Source organism: Hemibagrus wyckioides, linkage group LG16 (assembly GCF_019097595.1).
Source record: "Hemibagrus wyckioides isolate EC202008001 linkage group LG16, SWU_Hwy_1.0, whole genome shotgun sequence".
Taxonomy (NCBI): domain Eukaryota; kingdom Metazoa; phylum Chordata; class Actinopteri; order Siluriformes; family Bagridae; genus Hemibagrus; species Hemibagrus wyckioides.
Genome location: NC_080725.1, coordinates 16,907,593 through 16,926,375, shown reverse-complemented (window position 1 = coordinate 16,926,375; position 18,783 = coordinate 16,907,593). Strand labels below are relative to the sequence as shown.

The window sequence follows — 18,783 nt, the reverse complement described above, 5'->3', positions numbered from 1 at the left end:
CAATAGTCACACACAACCAATCTGATTGTCTGGACACGCCCTTCTTATTATGACACGCTTATATGATAATGAAAGGGGCGTGTCTAAGCGAATAGGCTGGTGAGGAAAACATACAAGCAAAACAGGAAACAGGTTAATTGCTTAAACATGTAAGGAGGAAGGAATAGGATACTTTAACGGTTTTGGGGGTGGGGGTGGGGGGGAAGCAGTATATGTATTATTTTATTGTTATTATTTATACTCTTTATTCAGACTTTAAGAAATGTCTATATGACTGTCTCTCTCTCTCTCTCTCTCTCTCTGTCTCTCTCTCTCTCTGTCTCTATCTCTCTCTCTCTCTCTCTCTCTCTATATATATATATATATATATATATATATATATATAGGTTTTAGGGGGGTTGGGAAGCAGGAGATGTATTATTTTATTATTATTTATACTCTTTATTCAGCCTTTAAAAAATGCTTTAAATATGTAACTCTCCCTCTCTATCTATCTATCTATCTATCTATCTATCTATCTATCTATAATGTTTCTTCTTAATGTCCCTTCATATACATTCTTTAATAGAGTTGTATAATAACTTTACTGTTATTAAAGGACAGTCTTGTTAGTGAACAAGACTCTAAGGCTGTGTTATACTATAACTAATTCATATTTATGAACTTAATCTGAAACTAGGCTCCTAGTTCGTAGCTATGGCTAGTATTTCTGACGACACCCACGAAAATGTAACAAACAAAACACTTGGCCCTTTAATTGCCCTCCTTATCAGCCACCGGAAAAACGACAGCCTTGTTTTCTACCCATATTCCGCCAAATCCCTCTTCCTTCGCTATGATTGGTTAATGTGCCATCCCTTTAACTCTGATTGGTCCTAACGGCGGGATTGTAGATCCATGAACCACTCCTAGCCTTGGAGGCGCGGTTGCCATAATACGGGTGGGAAGGAAAACAACATCACTGACAACGCCGTCCTCCAATAGGACCTTACGAGGGAAAAGTCGTAGCCCGTAGCGTTTAATTCGTCCTGCTAAGAAGGTTTAAAAACTTAAAGCAGCTACAGCAATGGAGAGGAACCGTGTCAAAATGCCTGTCTGACATTGAAAGATATATAAGGTAAGATTTTCTTTTAGTTTTTTATACCGCAGGGTTAAGTAGGAAACGGACTGAACGCTAACTGTGAAGTGAGCGAAAGTGAGAAGGAAAAGTTTTGGCTCCCAGGGGAACAAACACTCAGCCTGTTGCCTGTGTTAAAACTCCGTCCTATAACATTAAAGTCTATTGTTATTGTCATTTATTTGTATTATTTCCTTTCCTCTATGGTTTTGTAAACAAAGTCTTAAAACAATACGTTTTTTTTGCATTTTGTTCTTGCTGTTTATAAATTCCAGCAGAGACGGAGCTCATCTCTCTTTTTTTTTTTTTTTTATCACCCTTGCAACATTGTAATCGCTTAATGTCCGTTTAATGAACTTTACAATCAATAAACTGTTATAAATATTTCATAGATTGTTCCATAATATTAAAAATGACATTATCCAGTGCTAAACTGTTGAAATGTGATACAAAGATGCAGTGTTTTTTTTTCCCCCCGTCAGTCTTTAATGTGGCCACTTTTACCTACATAGAAATGTATTGTAATGAGGAGAAGGAAAATATTATCTAAAAAATTTACATTTCCAAACTAAATTAGACCTCCTTCTCCAGAAATAAATCTAAAAATAAATTAACAGACCTGTAGTACATTGCTACACTAGACAAATGCAATAATAATAATAATAATAAGACATTTTTTGATTCTTTTCTTGTTGATTGCATGCTCCATGTACTTTATTTAGTTTCGCGTCATTAGAAATCAACACCATACAACAATAAAACAATACTATTTTAGAAAAAGTTCCATCAAACCACCCTAATTTGTTGCTGGATATTAATTGCTTGTAGTTTAGGTGATGTACGGAGAGATGTTTGCGCGCAATCTTGTATTTATTTATTTATTTTCCATGCAGTTTACTGGTTAGCAATCAACTACGCATACATAATTAACACCAAGCAATTATCAGGGTAGGAGAATGCTTTACCATCCTCTACCTTCTCCTCCCCCTCACTCTGACCCTGACCCAGAGATTCATTCACGTCACTAGAGGCTAGAAATGGGCCTTGAAATGGGTTGCTTTTCCAAAATAAATGAACAATTAAATGCAAAGCGCATTGCTGTGTGGCAAAAAATTTACCTGAGTGGCTGTGACAAGTTTCCTAAGCAAGAGTCTGTAGAAAGAAGAACCTGTGAAACTATTTCCTAAGTGTGTAGGCTATAAAGATTCCACCCCATTCCTTTCTGTCAATCATTTCCATGACATGACATTCTATTTCTTTCTATTCCATTCCTCCACTTAGTTCCATGGCCCTCCATTCAATTCCATTTAAATCCATGGCATTATTTTCCTTGCATTCCCATTCCATGGAATGTTTTTTTTTTTTATTCCATTTCACCATTCAGCTTCATGGCATCCAGTTCCAATCCATTCCATTCGATTCCATTTCCTTCCGCTAGTTAGCTCCATAGCACCCAGTGGCATTCTTGTCCATGCCATTCAGTTAAATTCCTTTCTCTTGCTTGTTTTTATATTCTATTTTCCACCAAATTCCACCCGTTAGTTTCATGGCATTCTTTTCCCTTCTATTCTGTTAAATTCCATTCCACTGATTAGTTCCATCGCAAACCATTCTATTCAGTGTCATTCTTTTCCTCTTTTCCATGCCATTCAGTTAAATTAGATTCTATTCCCTTGCTTGATTTCTATTTCAATCCATCTCACCATTCAGATTTAGCACTCTTTTCTTTTCCTTTCCTTTTCATTCCATTCCATTCCACCAGTTAGTTTAAAAGCATTCCATTCCATTTCAGCTTTGTCCAATCCATTGCATTCCATTCCATTCCAGTTTTGTCCAATCCATTGCATTCCATTCCATTCCAACAGTTAGTTTCATGGAATCCCATTCCATGTTTTGTCCATTTCATTCCATTCTTTTCCATTTAATTCCATGCTATTCCATTCCTTTTAATTTCATTCTGTTTAGTTTAAGGTAATTGTTTTTCTAATCCATTTCATCCCATTATTTTCCATTCCATTCCAGCAGTTAGTTTCATGGAACCCCATTCCATGTTTTGTCCATTCCATTCCATTCCATTCCATTCCATTCCATTCCATTATTTTCCATTCTATTCCATTCCTCCAGTTAGCTTCATGGAATACCATTCTATTCCATTCCATTTTTTGTCCATTCCATTTTAATTCCATTCCGTTTAGTTTAAGATCATTTTTTTCTAAACCATTTCACCAGTTAGTTTCATTTCTTTTTCACTCAATTCAAATCCAATTCATTTCACTGCATCAGTCCATTCCATTCCGTTCTTTTTCACTCCATCCCAGTGAATAAAGCTGGAAGCTGTGTGGTCTGCATGAGGACTGAAATCAGAGCCATGCCCTCATCGGCAGCTTTGTTTATATCTCCCCTGCAGTATTTTTCTCTGCTTTACCTGCATAAGGGCCCTTCTGCCAACAGCCACACTACAATTACTGCACCTATTGGTGAGGGATTTACACAAAGGGGGATTGTTTTGAACGCTTCGGCCTTCGGCAGGAACATAACGTTTAAATCCTGTAATCTCCTGAAGAGCTTTGTTTTTGGACAGTATCAGAAGCGCTTGTGCTCAAGAGTCTTTGCTAACCCAAAAGTCTTATGTTTCAGTTTGTTGGAGTACTTGGCTCATATCACCATATCAGGCTTTTGTTTTATTTCTGAGCACATTGGAGCTGCCATCTCAAGGAGTAGCTAGAAAATATATACACCAGGAAGATGTATCCAGATGTGCATTCCTCTGCTCTAAAGTGGACAACTCACGGTCCATAGCACAGGAAGGAATGCAAACATGAGGTTTACTGGGTTTTGAGAGAGCTTGGATATGAGAGAAACATACCTGCTCGTTAATATGCATCGGAATCGAGTCTCGCTTATGGTTTGATATGTTATAGTCAGAATTGTCTCTTTCTCTTTCACTCTTGGAGAACAGACTCTTCATCAGTTTACAGACTTGCCAAGTCCAATTTTCTCATACGCTGAACACGTTCAATTCCAGCTCGTATTTCTGCATGCTTTTTGGATTTGCTGTAATCAGTTTTAAATTAAACTCTGTTGTGCTTTCCTCAGTCAGGCTTTGTTTAAGGGAAAAAGTGAATTGTGCTGCCAAGTTAGAGCCATGCTGCGCTCTGAGCACCTCCGAGATTAAAATTGCATGAGGCCCAAGATGGGATTTAAACCACTGTTGTTGTGCTGGTGAGGAAATTCATATTTGGCTTGTTTTTTTTCCAAGACCATACCCCCTTCTCCCCCCACACACTTGTAATTACATTATAATTATTGATATTTATGATATTCAAACTTCCGAAACAATATTTGGTGGCTGACCTGAAAAATGATGAGCAGCACGCAGGCTTTAAGACACGCGCTGAAACAGTGCAACCTGGTTTGGACTTTGTTTATGAAGTGTCTCAGACTAAAAGACTTCCCAGACGCAAACGAGTAATTAGGATGTCCACTAGCCTGGAGAGTTATCAGGACATGATGGTGCCGGACTGCATGGAAAAAAAGAGTGATTTGTTGTAAGGTTATAAAACTCCCAGAGCATCTGCACTGCAACATGAGCTCTGCTGAATACAGTACAGCGCATTCATATTTCTGCCTCGGTCTCTTAGAAATCTCCCCCACAAAAGGCAGATTTTTTACCCAAATGTTGAGATCCATGTTTTTGTTGTTTTTTTAGAGGCTATAAAAAGGTTTTTTTGTTTTTTAGAGGCTATAAAAATGGAACTTGTGCCTATGGAGGTGAAAAAACAAGACAAAAATGGTTAATTTAATAAAAATCTTCAAAGTAAATGGTGATATCAAACCCATTTCTGCTCTCTGAGACCCCCCCAAGTGTTTGTTCATAATTATCAAAAATTTGAAGATGTTATTATCAACCACTAAAATTCTATGTAATGTTATCCAACAGAGGGAAAAACACACGTCTCACACTGAAAGCCAACAGAGTCCTGACTCTTTTTATATCATATGATATAAAATAATTCCTTCGTTTATACTGATTGAAAATGTCTGATACGTCAATGTCACCAGCGTTCTGGTAAAAAGGGTTAAAGGAAAGCTTGGATTCAGGCTTGGATCAGGCAATATATATATAATTTCAGCATTTGAACTTTTGGATGCGCATGCTGTCATCTGGGATGAGTGACCTTTAAGTTCGGTAATATGATAATACCTTATTTCAAATACGAAAAAAAAAAAAAAACGCAAAAAAGGCAATAAGTGGTCAGTTGTGTAGCATTTAAAATGTTAGAATTAAATTATACACGCATCCTGGAGTAATACATAAAGCTTTGCCAAGAGAGTAATACATTACCCATGTAAAGGAAATCAAGTTCTTTGCCAATATTTCCTCTCTGTAATTAGCAACCAGCAAGTGCCTTAAATATATCTGGATTTTCTGCATCTTCTAATTCTAGTGCACTGGTTGACATGAGTACTTTTTTTTTTTTTTTAATAAAAAAAAGACATTTTTTCTAGATTTTTCTAGGTTGCATACGTCCTTGCACAAGTAGTGCTGAAGATTTCAGGACACAAAAAAAACAAAAAAAAAACACGCGAGTTAGAATTTAAATGTCTTTTAATTGGCTTGACCAGCATTTTGTTGACATTGGTTCTCCTCTGGCCACAATATAAAAGAGAATAAACGAAGCACACTTATGTGGCTTTCAGAGGGTTGATAGAGTACACTGTGGTTAGCAGAGAAGTACAGTATGAATAACTTGGCCTCACCGTTCCCTGGCAAGACGCCTTTCCTTGTTTAAAGTATCTAAATTCTTCCCCTACTTCCAATTGCGGGGTTGAAGTTGTGTTATGTTGGTCCAGTCTGTTGTTGTAGGATCGCAGAGTGTGCGAAACACAGCACAGCTGATGGCAACTGGAAGCTGCTCTTTAAAAAAAAAAAAAAAAAAAAAAAAAAAAAAAAAAAAAAAAAAGGCAATCATGATGTTCATTTTCCTGTCCTCATGACCCCTCCTAACGTTTAACAGACTAAGTCCAAGTAGTTCATTTCACTCTACAGGCATTGTGCATAGTGTTTTCTATTGTGTCGCATATCTGACTTGGCTGCGTTCAGGTATTCCTTCAGCCAAATGGAAGCAAAGCGAACCAGCGTCAATTAAAAGCACACACCCTTTGTTTTCCCTCGAGAGCTATTTGTAAGAGTAAGGCAGTCTTATATTTTCAGGCTTTCGCCGAGGCCATTTTGGCATCTCCTTTGATCAAGTCAAAGCCTTTTTATCTCCAACAGATCTCTCTTTCCAGCTACAACCACAAACGGAGCCACGGGCAACCATAATCCCTTCGGGGATAAAACACACCAAAGTGTGGACTGCACAGCCTAAGAATAAGAGCGGGCTGGTATCAGCGGTAACGCTAAAACACGGCTGTGTTTGCAGAACGTACAGAGCTGTGCAGCGCTGGTGGCCGGATGCCAGCATCACTCTAGACGTGTCTGGGGCTGAAGCTGCACATGAGCCGTGCATGTTGGAACAGCGGTAATAAAATACTCCTTTGCTTCCCAGCAGCTATGACTCACGGGGGCCAGCGTTCTTTATCTAATGGAGAAAGCGTTCCACTGCTAAGGGAATCGTATGCTTAGGAACGGCACACACCTGCAAGCTTTGACGCGAGCTCGCTGCCTTCTGAATGGATCAAGGCTTTGGAACACGATCGAACATGGAAAACCCAGAGTTTTACAACCAGCGGGTGTTTTTTTTTTTTCTTCTTCTTCTTCTTTTGTCAGTACGACAAGCCGAGGATGTTGCAGCAGATTCTGACCTTTTTGAATCCATTCTAGAGCATTTTCTCCTCATGAGTCATATGGCTCTGAGCTGAAATCGAACCCATATTTCTTGTGCCACTCGCTTTACAAAAGCAAAAGAACATCTCTATAGCTGTGCGGCTGTGCTCACTGCTCGCGGGCTTGACGCCATCTGACTTTGATTTACATTGCTAGTTTGTGCAAAAGACATGTTTGTGTTGTGGACCTTAGTGCTGTCCATGATGTGGTAGCATGTTGGAGTGAGCATTGCCTCTTTAATTACACTCAGCAGTATTATGGCGCCATGTTAAATGCCAAGCTGTGGAGCGTCGTCTCTAGCAGACTGCATTGAGCACTAAAGTCGCTCGTGAGTCATTTATTCACACAAAGCCAGCACTTCCACCAATCTTCACGGAGGTGAGGGGTGATCATCACAGGCCACTTAGGCCAGTGAGGGTTCCTAAGTTCGGCATAAGTACAACTCGCAGCACCGTGTCCTCTTGCTTGATGTACATGTTACTGCTCTTTTCAGCGGAGGAACGTTCGCATTTACTTGAAGGATTTTTTTTCCGACTTCCAGATGCAACCTTGTAATCGCTTTTTTAAGTATGTAATCAAGACTGCTGCCTAAGTCTGCAAGCACGGAGCACGGAAATCAATCAGTCTGGACTGAGGCTTGTGTGATTGATTTTTCTGTGCTTGCGATTTACCATTAAAAAAAAATCACGATTAACGGTTTTAACCTTCCAGAACCGAAAAAAGACAGACAAACGAGCATTTCCAACATGGCCATGATTAAGCAGCACATAATATTATTGCCACCTGTCCAGTATGGATCTGTTTGCTGGCAGCAGCAGTCCTGAACATGAAAAATAATGGATTTTTAGGTGATTCCACAGTAATGTGGACTAAACAGGAACAAATATACCATGTAATACATATAATATGGAATATAAACTGATTCTCTAACATCCACATGGCTAACAGTTTTAACTGTAGATCAGCTGCCGCTCAAAGCATATGAGCACTAACTGGCACATAAGACTTAAAAAGGCATGAAAATGCTGAATTACTTTTTTTTATTATACATTTTGGTGTGATATCAATTAATGGTAGTCTCTTGGGGTGGGGTGGGGGTGCTGTGTATTTGTAGAGTTAATATAGAGTCCATCAAAACACCTACACAAGTCATTCCATGGCTAATTTCCAGTTTTTATTGGTGAGAACAAAACTTAAGGTTAATGGATAATCAGAGTAAATGTCATTGGATATTGCAGCAGGGTACATGACAGAAGCGCATCAGAGACACATTTGGTACATTTCTGCTGTTTGGTTTAGCTGTATGATAGGTAGAAAAGGTGCACAGTCTCGTTTATATACAGCTGGCTGAGATTCTCATGTCCTGGGAAAACGTCCAAAACTCAGTGAAGAGCTGGCATATGGTAGCCATCTTGTCCTGGCCAGTGCCTAAAGGAAATACCAGATCCCGAGATAAATCCAGGGTCTAAGGGGCTGATGGCTGGTGCATAGGGTAACACTTCACAACCTGATCCCTAGGATGACAAACCAGATTCATATCAGAACTCATTTCTGCGAACCAAAGAACTCTGAAACACTGGCAAGTCCACTGAGCGATCATCCAAAGCTGACGTCCAAGCAAAGGCTCAGGACCATTTGACGCACATGGCAAGCGCTCGAGAGCGGCCTTTTGCCTCGAGCTGTCACACGCTGTATAAATATAAATCTACTTTGATAAGATGCGAAGACAGATCCTGATTTTCTGCCAGACTTCTCCACCGTGAGGACTCGATCATCTCGCCAGCATAGCGCATAGAGGCTTTGATTGTGCCACTTTAGCTGGCCTCTCATTTGCACACTTGTTTATTTGCTTGGCCATGTTGCAACTTGAGCTAAATTTAATTCAGCATTTCCTCGGGGAGCAGCCTGGTGGTTGAGATGCAGTAAGAGCGAACTGTGAGGTACGTTGTCCATGATGGTTACCCTCAGCAAACCTGCAGGTTTTTCGAAGTCTTATCGCTTCTGCTTTTGCAGCCTGTTTTGCTATACACAGCTGTGTTACATTCCACAATCTAGCCTCGCTGTATGATTTTCAATTCCCCGTTTTTACCAAGATGCCGTGTTGAAATCCAGCCTCAACAATCCACACATGGTGTTAATTATGCATTTTATATGCAAAATGTAATCTAAGACGACTTGCTGGTTTGACAGAAACCTTCAGCTGTCTTTACTGTTCCACTCTGTCTAAATAGTTGGCGTTCAAAATGTTTCTTAAGGCAAGTTAGTTACTGTGCACCACATAATTCCAGTAGAAACCTTTTTCCCTTGTGACAACAAAACTTCAACATTTTTGGTAATGAAAGACTTCTGCCAAACCTTGCACACTTTAATTCTAGGTTTGCTTATATCCACTGTGTATTTGTGGCTAATGTGCACACCTAAAAAACAACATTAACAGCAATAACTCTCATTTCCTCATTTCTCCCCGTCTAACAACAGGGGTTCCTTTCCTGCACATAGAAATATTAGATTTATTTATTTATTGCGCATAGAAACATTACGGCGAACGTTTGCACTTTTTGAAAAACCCAAGCGTCGTGCAGTCAATCATCTGTATAAGCCGCATCGATATCCACACTGCTGGGTGGTCTTCAGTTACAAGTAGAGAATGCTGGCCGTGGCTCCCCGTCATCTCCATGTCCTGAACTGTTTAGCAAACTTTGCCTATCCAAACAGCTGCAACGATTCTTTACTCCTCTGTTTTCTTTGAATTGCTCAAAAAGATCTCTGTGTGAAGATGCTTAGCTTGATTTTCTTTCTCTCTCTCTGTCTCTCTCTCTCTCTCTCTCTCTCTCTCTTTTTCTTGGGTCTTCTCTTTCAATCTTCTTTGGAGATCCTCTGCAGCCCTACGCTGCAGGACACTCTGGGAAACCAGCATCTTGTTTTCATCCAGTTCTTGCAAGAGCATAAGGAGGAGATGAAGTCATATATTTTTTTAGCGGTGGATTTTCTATTCCAGGATGTAAAGCGTTAAAAAAGCACATTTATTCCACATCATTGCTGCTTTTCTTTGATCTATTAACAAAGGTTCAAAGGACCAGTTCATGCAAACAATGCAAGTGTCACTTACGGTTACTGAAATCGAAAGCACTTTGAGCACTGGACGTTTTTTTTTTTTTGGACAGATTAAAATTCAGACCAGAAAAAGTATTTTCACACCAATGAACAGAGATAGCCAGCACTGATACGTCACACTCCGGATGTGCATGTCATCAACATGCGACCAATTCAACACAAAAACAACAACAACAACAACATCATGGCGCATTGGTGTGTCTTTTGCCAAGTCTAGTTACTCCAGTACTGAATCAAAAAAGCTGACAACTGAGGAAAACTTGGATTGTGTAATCTCAAAAATAGATCCCAGGTAAGATTAATGCGGATTGAAGAAGGCTTAACCGTACCAATTCCCATGAGATCTCTAGTTTCCATGCATAGCCAGGTACATTACCTCGGTTTGGCCGAAACTGGTCTTTAATTTTTAACAAGTCTCAGGCTGTACAGTGTGAGTATGTAGTGGAGTAACCGTCGTGTATTGACTATAGGATGTATATTCTAGAGTCGTCTGTTTGCACAGGAAACAAATTTAGGATATAAAATCTCACAAGTTAATGCCGATTGCACGTTTTTTTTTTTTTGTAGTGTGAGATTTTGTAGACTGGCTCTAGACACCTAGGTACACAATGTCCTGCTGTTGGAAGCGTCATATTTCAGCCACACGGCTTTCCCATTTGTGTGGCTCATTAAGCAGGACGAGCTTAGGATAAAACAGCTTCGATCATTACATCATTATGGCACCCGTCATTTCATAACCTTTCCCCAACGACCTTTCGCAGGTAATAATCCAGGGAAATGGCACCGATGTTGATTTAGTTGTTTGTCCAGATACCCTGCATAGGAGCCACACACAAACAATGCGCAAGAACTTTTGCCTTTAGTGTGCGTTCCTTAAACATTTCAAGCACCTTTTTCCACCGGGTTTGTAGCGTGTACAGGCTCTGGAATGTGACAAATTAGGGATGCCATCTATTTTCAGCCCCCCCACCTACTCCACACATTTTCCCTTGTAAAAAAGGATTGTGTTGAGTGTTCCTCTATGAGTCATTGAAGGGAACTGCGCTTAGACTTGCCCGGCGCGCAAAGGGTGCTAATAAGGGATTGCAGTGTGGCATGGACGAACATGTCTAGCTCAAGAGAGCTAAGGCACCAATTAAAAGAAAGTGGCTGCTATTTACACATCTTGACTAAAAAAGGTTGTTGAGAAAATATGCGGTATTTATAGGTTCGTTCCCAGAGGGCTCCTCCTGCACTGCTGCAAGTCACCTTGACCCTCCTGGCTATTCTGAGCCTAGCCTTACCTTTCCGTCTCTCCCTAAACAAACACCAGATAGCAGGCGTCAAATGCTAACAATGCTTTTTATAGCAGTAGGCGTTGGTCGCGCTGATCTTATGTCAGTAAACCGTAGATGACAAAGCCTCTCTTTTGTCATGGTGCAGAGAGAAAAGTCGGTTCTGCGGTCGTCAGGCGCAGGCTATTAAACATTCGCGAGCTCTCTATGCTCATGCAGAGTCTGGATTTTAATGGAGTCTCAGAAATCTGGCAGGGTTCGTGCATTCCTCAGCCTTTTCGGAGCTGTTTGTCCGACTCTTAGGCGGCCTCTTTTCCCCCTCAGGTCTCTCCCTACACACTCTCTCTCTCGTTCGCTTCTTCTCCTCTTTCTTTTCTTCCTTGCATTGTAACACGCGGTATTTATAGGCTGCTGTTTAGCTGCTCACACAACAATAAAGGCTAAGACCCGTTCAAGGCCGAGCTGTCCCAAGACCTGCGTTTGCAATAATGACTTTAGACGTCGTGGAAGAAACCACAGCGTATAAAAAGACAAACTGGTGCTGTGTAGAAAGCCATGTACTCACAGCTGCTGGCTCTCTCAAGAATACGCTTGGTTCAGTGATAGGACGTTAGTTAGTTTTTTTTTTTTTTTTTAATTTTTTTGGGATGACACCGTGGTCTATTTCTAGAGACTGGCTCCTGAACATGTGGGCTGTGCGATGACTCAGAACGCGTGGTAAACTCATCCACGTGCACGCGTTCCACAGCCTGAGCAGCACCACATCGCTTCACACTCATCCGGCCATTACGCTCATAAATTTTACATTTCATTTTAGCATGAACGTGCAGATCCTGCATCTGGCTTGCATATGCGATAGAGTTGTGCGTTTGTGTTACCATATTAAAAGAAGAACTCCTTAAGAAGAACTCTTGCATAACCTTTAAGAGGCTTTTGGTCACATTGTGTAATACTCTGACCTTCTGACTTAATTTCTGATATGAATAAACATTAGTAATGATTATACTATCAGTCTGGTTGGTCTAAAAGTGTTTGTTATGTACGTATAACAGCACAGGATGTTCTGGCTGTAACATGAACGATAGATTAATAGATAACGCGCTTCTTCTCATATGTTAGCGTTTCTATAGTAACAGCTCACGCACATGCGTAGAAGCTCCATAGCCTACTAATATAAGTGGATTAAAATTTGTTGTTTATTGATTCTTTGTTTATTGAACGTTTATTGAACTTTCATGGAAAGATTTTTGCTTGTAAGCTTTCTCTGTCTTTGTTGATCTTTGTTTTTTCTGTAAAATGACAGGCTATACTTGGTGTGTGTGTGTTGGGGGGGGATAATGGCTGTTTATCGCAGATGTAACGTGGGTCAGAACAGGAACTAACTTGTCTGTCGGCTTTTCCGCAACATTAAATCTAACTATAAACTGTTAAAAATGCGTGAAGTCTTGTTTATAATATAAAAGTGCTGAATAAATCGTGACTATTTATATTGATATTGCCTGAACCAAGGGGGTGCAATATCACACACACACACACAAATATATATATATATATATATATATATATATATAATATATACACACATATATACACTCAATAGACCCACACACACTGACTCTCTCTCTCTCTCTCTCTCTCTCTATAATATATATATATATACTCTGTAGACACACACGCATACTCTCTGTCGCGCTCTCTCTCTCTCTCTCTCTCTCTCTCTCTCTCTCTCTCACACACACACACACACACAGGTTCCTAAATCTAAATAGTTTTTTTTTTTGTGGTACAAAACTTGTGCTACAAAACAGAATTTGTAATTATTATTGTACCTAAAAACATATAAAGTGATCATAATACACACATCTCACATATGTCACGCTGGCAGTCCTAGTCCGAAGCCGAAAATGGATTTAGCTATTTTTATATGTATTTTTTTCAGAAGACCAAGAGTAAGTCAGATAATTGGGCGCTTATTTGTTTCTTGGACGGTTGTGTTACTGCATTAATCCATTGCCCTACAGACACCGCCGCAGTTTATTTTCATAGCGCAGCTCCTAACCCTGTTAGTAACGCGGTGATAATGTCCATGTGTAAAATTGTAAACAAAACAAGAACATAAACTTCAGTACGGTACAAGCACACAGCCACATGCCCAGACTGGGCTGAGTCTCTCTAATAGCTGTTCCAGTGACCTTGTGCTGCAGCAGTGCTTGATAAGTGACGTTAATTTGTCAGCCTGCCTCGCCAAGCCAGCGGCACTTTTCAGCACCTCGATGTGTTTGTGCATACATGCTGCTGCCCCAAAGACAAATAACACTCTCGGACCACTGTGTCCTCCCATCCGCTGTATCCTCCACTTACATGTGGATCGTAGAGAGGAGGAACCTAATAAAACGTCTCCTGCCTTGTTTTTTATCGAAGGATTAACAGAGCCATGTTTGCCTTCTCCAGCTGTGTTTCATTGCTTTAAAGAGCTTAGCAGTCACTGGAAAGGTCTCTGACGTTTTGATTACAGAACCCAAATGTTTCATCAGCTAGCTGAGACTTCGCTACGGTTTACTCAATTTGTCTTTTCCTTTTTTATTATTATTATTTCAAATTACAGTCTACACAATAATGTGTTGTGGCCAAATATTTCTGTATAATTTGGAAAACGTTCCTGAAATGAATGATGTCTTTGGTGTGTCTCAGTTACAAGTAAAAAATATTCTAGGATTTTAATGTCTGGTTATTCCTTAAAGAGAAAAAGGAGGAATTTGTATTTGGACATTCGCTGTCAATTACAGATTTTTGCTAGGGCACACAGCGTAATCGAATCGTGAGAAAATCGCACACAGCTAGCATGGTTTAGACTTATAGATATATTCACAGACTTCACCATTTTTACTGTGTTTATTAAAAAGGTCTTCTTACCCAAGGTGATCTGTGTAGAAAGCCTCCGCAAGATTGAAACATTAATAACAACATTTCCAGATATTGTGCAATATGCCGTCGTTCTCTGTTTATTGCTAATTGACGACAATATCACTTAACTCTGAGAGGGAAAGAAAAGGGCGTGGCCAGTACCATGTGACATGTACACCTTATGTCATTGTACTGAAAAAATACCACAAGTCGCTTGCATTATACACCAATCAGGCATAACAGAGGTGAGAGGTGACGGGAATATCACTAATGATCTCCTCATCATGGCACCTGTTAGTGGGTGGGATATATTAGGCAGCAAGTGAACATTTTGTCCTCAAAGTTGATGTGTTAGAAGCAGGAAAAATGGGCAAGCGTAAGGATTTGAGCGAGTTTGACAAGGACCAAATTGTGATGGCTAGACCACTGGATCAGAGCATCTCCAAAATTGCAGCTCTTGTGGGGTGTTCCCGGTCTGCAGTGGTCAGTATCTATCAAAAGTGGTCCAAGGAAGGAACAGTGGTGAACTGGCGACAGGGTCATGGGCGGCCAAGACTCATTGATGGACGTGGGGAGCGAAGGCTGGCCCGTGTGATCCGATCCAACAGACGAGATACTGTTGCTCAAATTGCTGAAGAAGTTAATGCTGGTTCTGATAGAAAGGCAGCAAAAGGGAGACCAACACAATATTAGGCAGGTGGTCATAATGTTATGCCTGATCTGTGTAGCTTCAAATGTACATTTGAGAAGCAATCCTGCAGTCATCACGATGTTTATATATTTATTTCTTGCCAGGGTTTTATATCAGTGATTAAAAAATACCACGAGTTCCTAGTATTAGCATTTAGTCAGTGTGTGTTTTTCCTTTCCCATTAACAAGGTCAGGAATGCCTGCCAAAGCTGGGCTGTTAATAAATCTAATGTTATCAACTGTATCTAAGCTCATTATAAAGTTTAAATAAAAATGATATCCATTAACTACACAGTCATGTTCTTATCATCAGCGGAGATGCTTACTGAATTCTTGTATAGTGAAATAGCCCTGATAAACAACACATTGTTTCACTTTCTTCATTTAAACCCCCACTCAGTGTTTTACAAGTGAAGACATTCACGGCTTTATCTGTTTGGCAAGCACGGACAAGGGAAGTTAAGTCAGACAGCAGGCTGTTAAGATTCTTCCAGGAATACCAAGCAGGTGAAACAGTTAGACGTATTACGAGGTACAGGACGGTTTATTCGTGTCAATATTAAAGCTGTAGACACAACTCAGCTAAGTCTCCACCCAGGTCTGTTCTAATGGACTCCTGATGGAGTGTATCATTTGTTAGGTGTTTGTTAGCCCTCTGAGGGTGTAACTTGGATATCCAGGGGCTTTTCATTTCCACCCTAAGCGGGAGGTGAAATCAGCAAAGCTACAATACCATCATAAATGCATACAAATACAATAAAATAATTACAAATATCCATTATTATGTACGTGTACATGTGTGGTAACAGTATGTAGTAGATTGTAGCTTGACTGCTGATAGGTGTCTGATAAGCTGAAGCTCTCGCTGCTGTGTTGTGGCTGATAGCAGGCACAGTGGAGTGCTTGTCAGGTCTCTGAGGGTGGGAACACCTTCCTGCTAAATTTGTCAGATTCTTGAGAATGAAAGAACTGGATCTTTTTCAAATATCGGAGTAGACCAAAGAGCCACTGTCTGTACACTGAACTGATCTCAACAGGCTTGATTTCCTTCCTCAATCTGGACTTGCTTATGACAAAAATCTCAAGCAGAGTGTAATCTCAGGGTTTGATAAGATTCAGCGTCAGGGACGATTGCATGCTGGGATCATGGCTTCACTAGAAGTGAAAGAAAGAGCTAGTTTGATGGTTGAGCTGTGCTTCACAGTCGTTTTGCTGAAATCAGTGATGGATTATAGCTTCAGCTTGCGGTTTGGAAAGCTCCAATTGTGCTGCCCTAAGCATTGCTTTCCTCCTGCAGACTTTTTGAAAAAAGCACTGTTGGATTATACATGATGGAAGTCCTGACAACTCGCTGCCTCAGGCTCAATGCTGGTCTTATTTTTAGGTCCTGGTTTTCGATTGGGTTGAGTTTGGATTAGTGTGCAACTGGATATTTTATTAGTCCTGTCACATCAGGTCAGGTTTTTGTGCATGTCAGGACTGTACAGATCATAAGTCCATAAACTCACCCACCAGGCAATTAAACACTCCATAGAGAGATTCATTCCCATGGTTTAGTAGCTTGGGAAACTATTTGGTTGGGCTAAAAAGTGGTAGATAACAACCAAGATGAAACACACATGATGAAATATCATTGATACAATATAGAAAGCAAAACAGGGACTAATGGGAAGTTCAGTGCAAATGTTCTGGCATCCCCTCAGGACAAAATTAAGAAGGCAAAGATAATTGTATTTATAATAATGAGACTTTTAGTGTGTTTGGTGTCACAGATGTTCTTTGATCATATAGAACATACGAATCGTTAAAAAAGCCCCAAACAATCACTCTTTGTTTCTAAATGTGATATAAAATCTTCAATATCCACCAAGCTCTCATGCAGCTTTTTCTAATTCATTCTGTTATAATAATGATAATAGTAATAATAATATTTACCGATCTTCTTCCCGGCACGTCACGGTCAGAAGAAAATACTAGGCAAATCTTCTTGACGTACAGCCAGGTGACGGATTAAAGGGGAGGGGGGAAAAAAAACGAATAAACGTCAGGAGAAACATAACAAGTGCAAATGCTTCCAGACAGGTGCACTGCATGATACGATTATGTAATTAACATCCTGCATGCTCTGTGGCGTGTATAAGAAAAATAAAAAAAAATAAAAAGTTTTTTGGTAATTGGCCCCGGCCTTCCTGCAGTTAATGCAGTGGTAGACGGCAAGACAGCAAGAGGAAACGATCTAAGTGAATTTGAAGAGAGGGCAGGAACTTCAGGCTGTTCAACTCATGACTAAAGTGACATCTGCATTTGTATTTACTGGAAAGGCCATAAATACGCTGGAAACTGTGGTCGGAAAAATGGACATTCAATGATCGTGAATAGTCGTGCATAGTACGATATGTAAGGAAAACAGAAGAGCAGCTGTTCTTCATGTGACTGAGAATGTACGTGCGGGATATAACGCAGAACAGACATGTTGCTGTTGTCTTTTTTTCCTTTAACGTCCCATCTTTTTGCAAGATACATCCACATTCCATATTATTCTTTTTTTATACAGGATGGGATGTACTCGGCTGCATGAAGGGTATAGCGTAACAGATATAAGAGCTTCTTTTAAAGCAAGAACACACTATAGAGTAAATTCTCAGTAACTTCAAAGAGCTGCACTGATTACAGAACATTAGTGGTTAAAATAGTGAGTCATGCCTGTGGTTAACACTTCAACTCTATCAGTTTCACTGAAATAATAAGATTGGGTGAGTTTCCGTTCGGTCCCGAGCTCGAGTTCCCGTCTGTGTCGGGTTTCGCACGTTCTCCCTGTGTTCACGTGGGCTTCTCCAGTGTCCTTTCACCCCACAAAAATTTGTAGGTGGGTGGATTGGTGGATTGGTTGTTCTAAATTGCCCCTGGGTGTGATTAAGTATATATGTGTGTGTGTGTGTGTTAGACTCCAGATCCATCATAACCCTGACTGAATAGAGCAGCTACTTGTATAATCACTGCTACTACTATTACCACCATCACCACTACTCATACTACTACTATTACTTTTCCTAATACTTTACTACTACTAAAGCTATTACTACTACCACTACCACTATCACCACCACTATCACCACTACTATTACTACTACTACTAAAACTATTACTACTACCACTACTACTACCACTATCACCACTACTATTACTACTACTACTAAAACTATTACTACTACCACTACTACTACCACTATCACCACTACTATTACTACTACTACTAAAACTATTACTACTACCACTACTACTACCACTATCACCACTACTATTACTACTACTACTAAAACTATTACTACTACCACTACTACTACCACTATCACCACTACTATTACTACTACTACTAAAACTATTACTACTACCACTACTACTACCACTATCACCACTACTATTACTATTACTACTACTACTAAAACTATTGCTACTACCACCATCACCACTACTATTACTACTACGACTACCACTATCACCACTACTATTACTACTACTACTAAAACTATTACTACTACCACTACTACTACCACTATCACCACTACTATTACTATTACTACTACTACTAAAACTATTGCTACTACCACCATCACCACTACTATTACTACTACGACTACCACTATCACCACTACTATTACTACTACTACTAAAACTATTACTACTACCACTACTACTACCACTATCACCACTACTATTACTATTACTACTACTACTAAAACTATTGCTACTACCACCATCACCACTACTATTACTACTACGACTACCACTATCACCACTACTATTACTACTACTACTAAAACTATTACTACTACCACCATCACCACTACTATTA

General features: G+C 39.9%; 1 protein-coding gene across 1 annotated transcript in view; it reads left to right on the top strand.

Annotated features, from left to right (window-relative positions):
• Positions 1–956: 956 nt before the first annotated feature.
• il11ra (interleukin 11 receptor, alpha) overlaps positions 957–18,783 on the top strand; it is a 36,619-nt gene continuing 18,792 nt past the window's right edge. The window contains exon 1 of the mRNA XM_058412487.1: positions 957–1,117. The gene's annotated coding sequence lies outside the window, so the exon portion shown is untranslated. The remainder of the gene's footprint in view (positions 1,118–18,783) is intronic.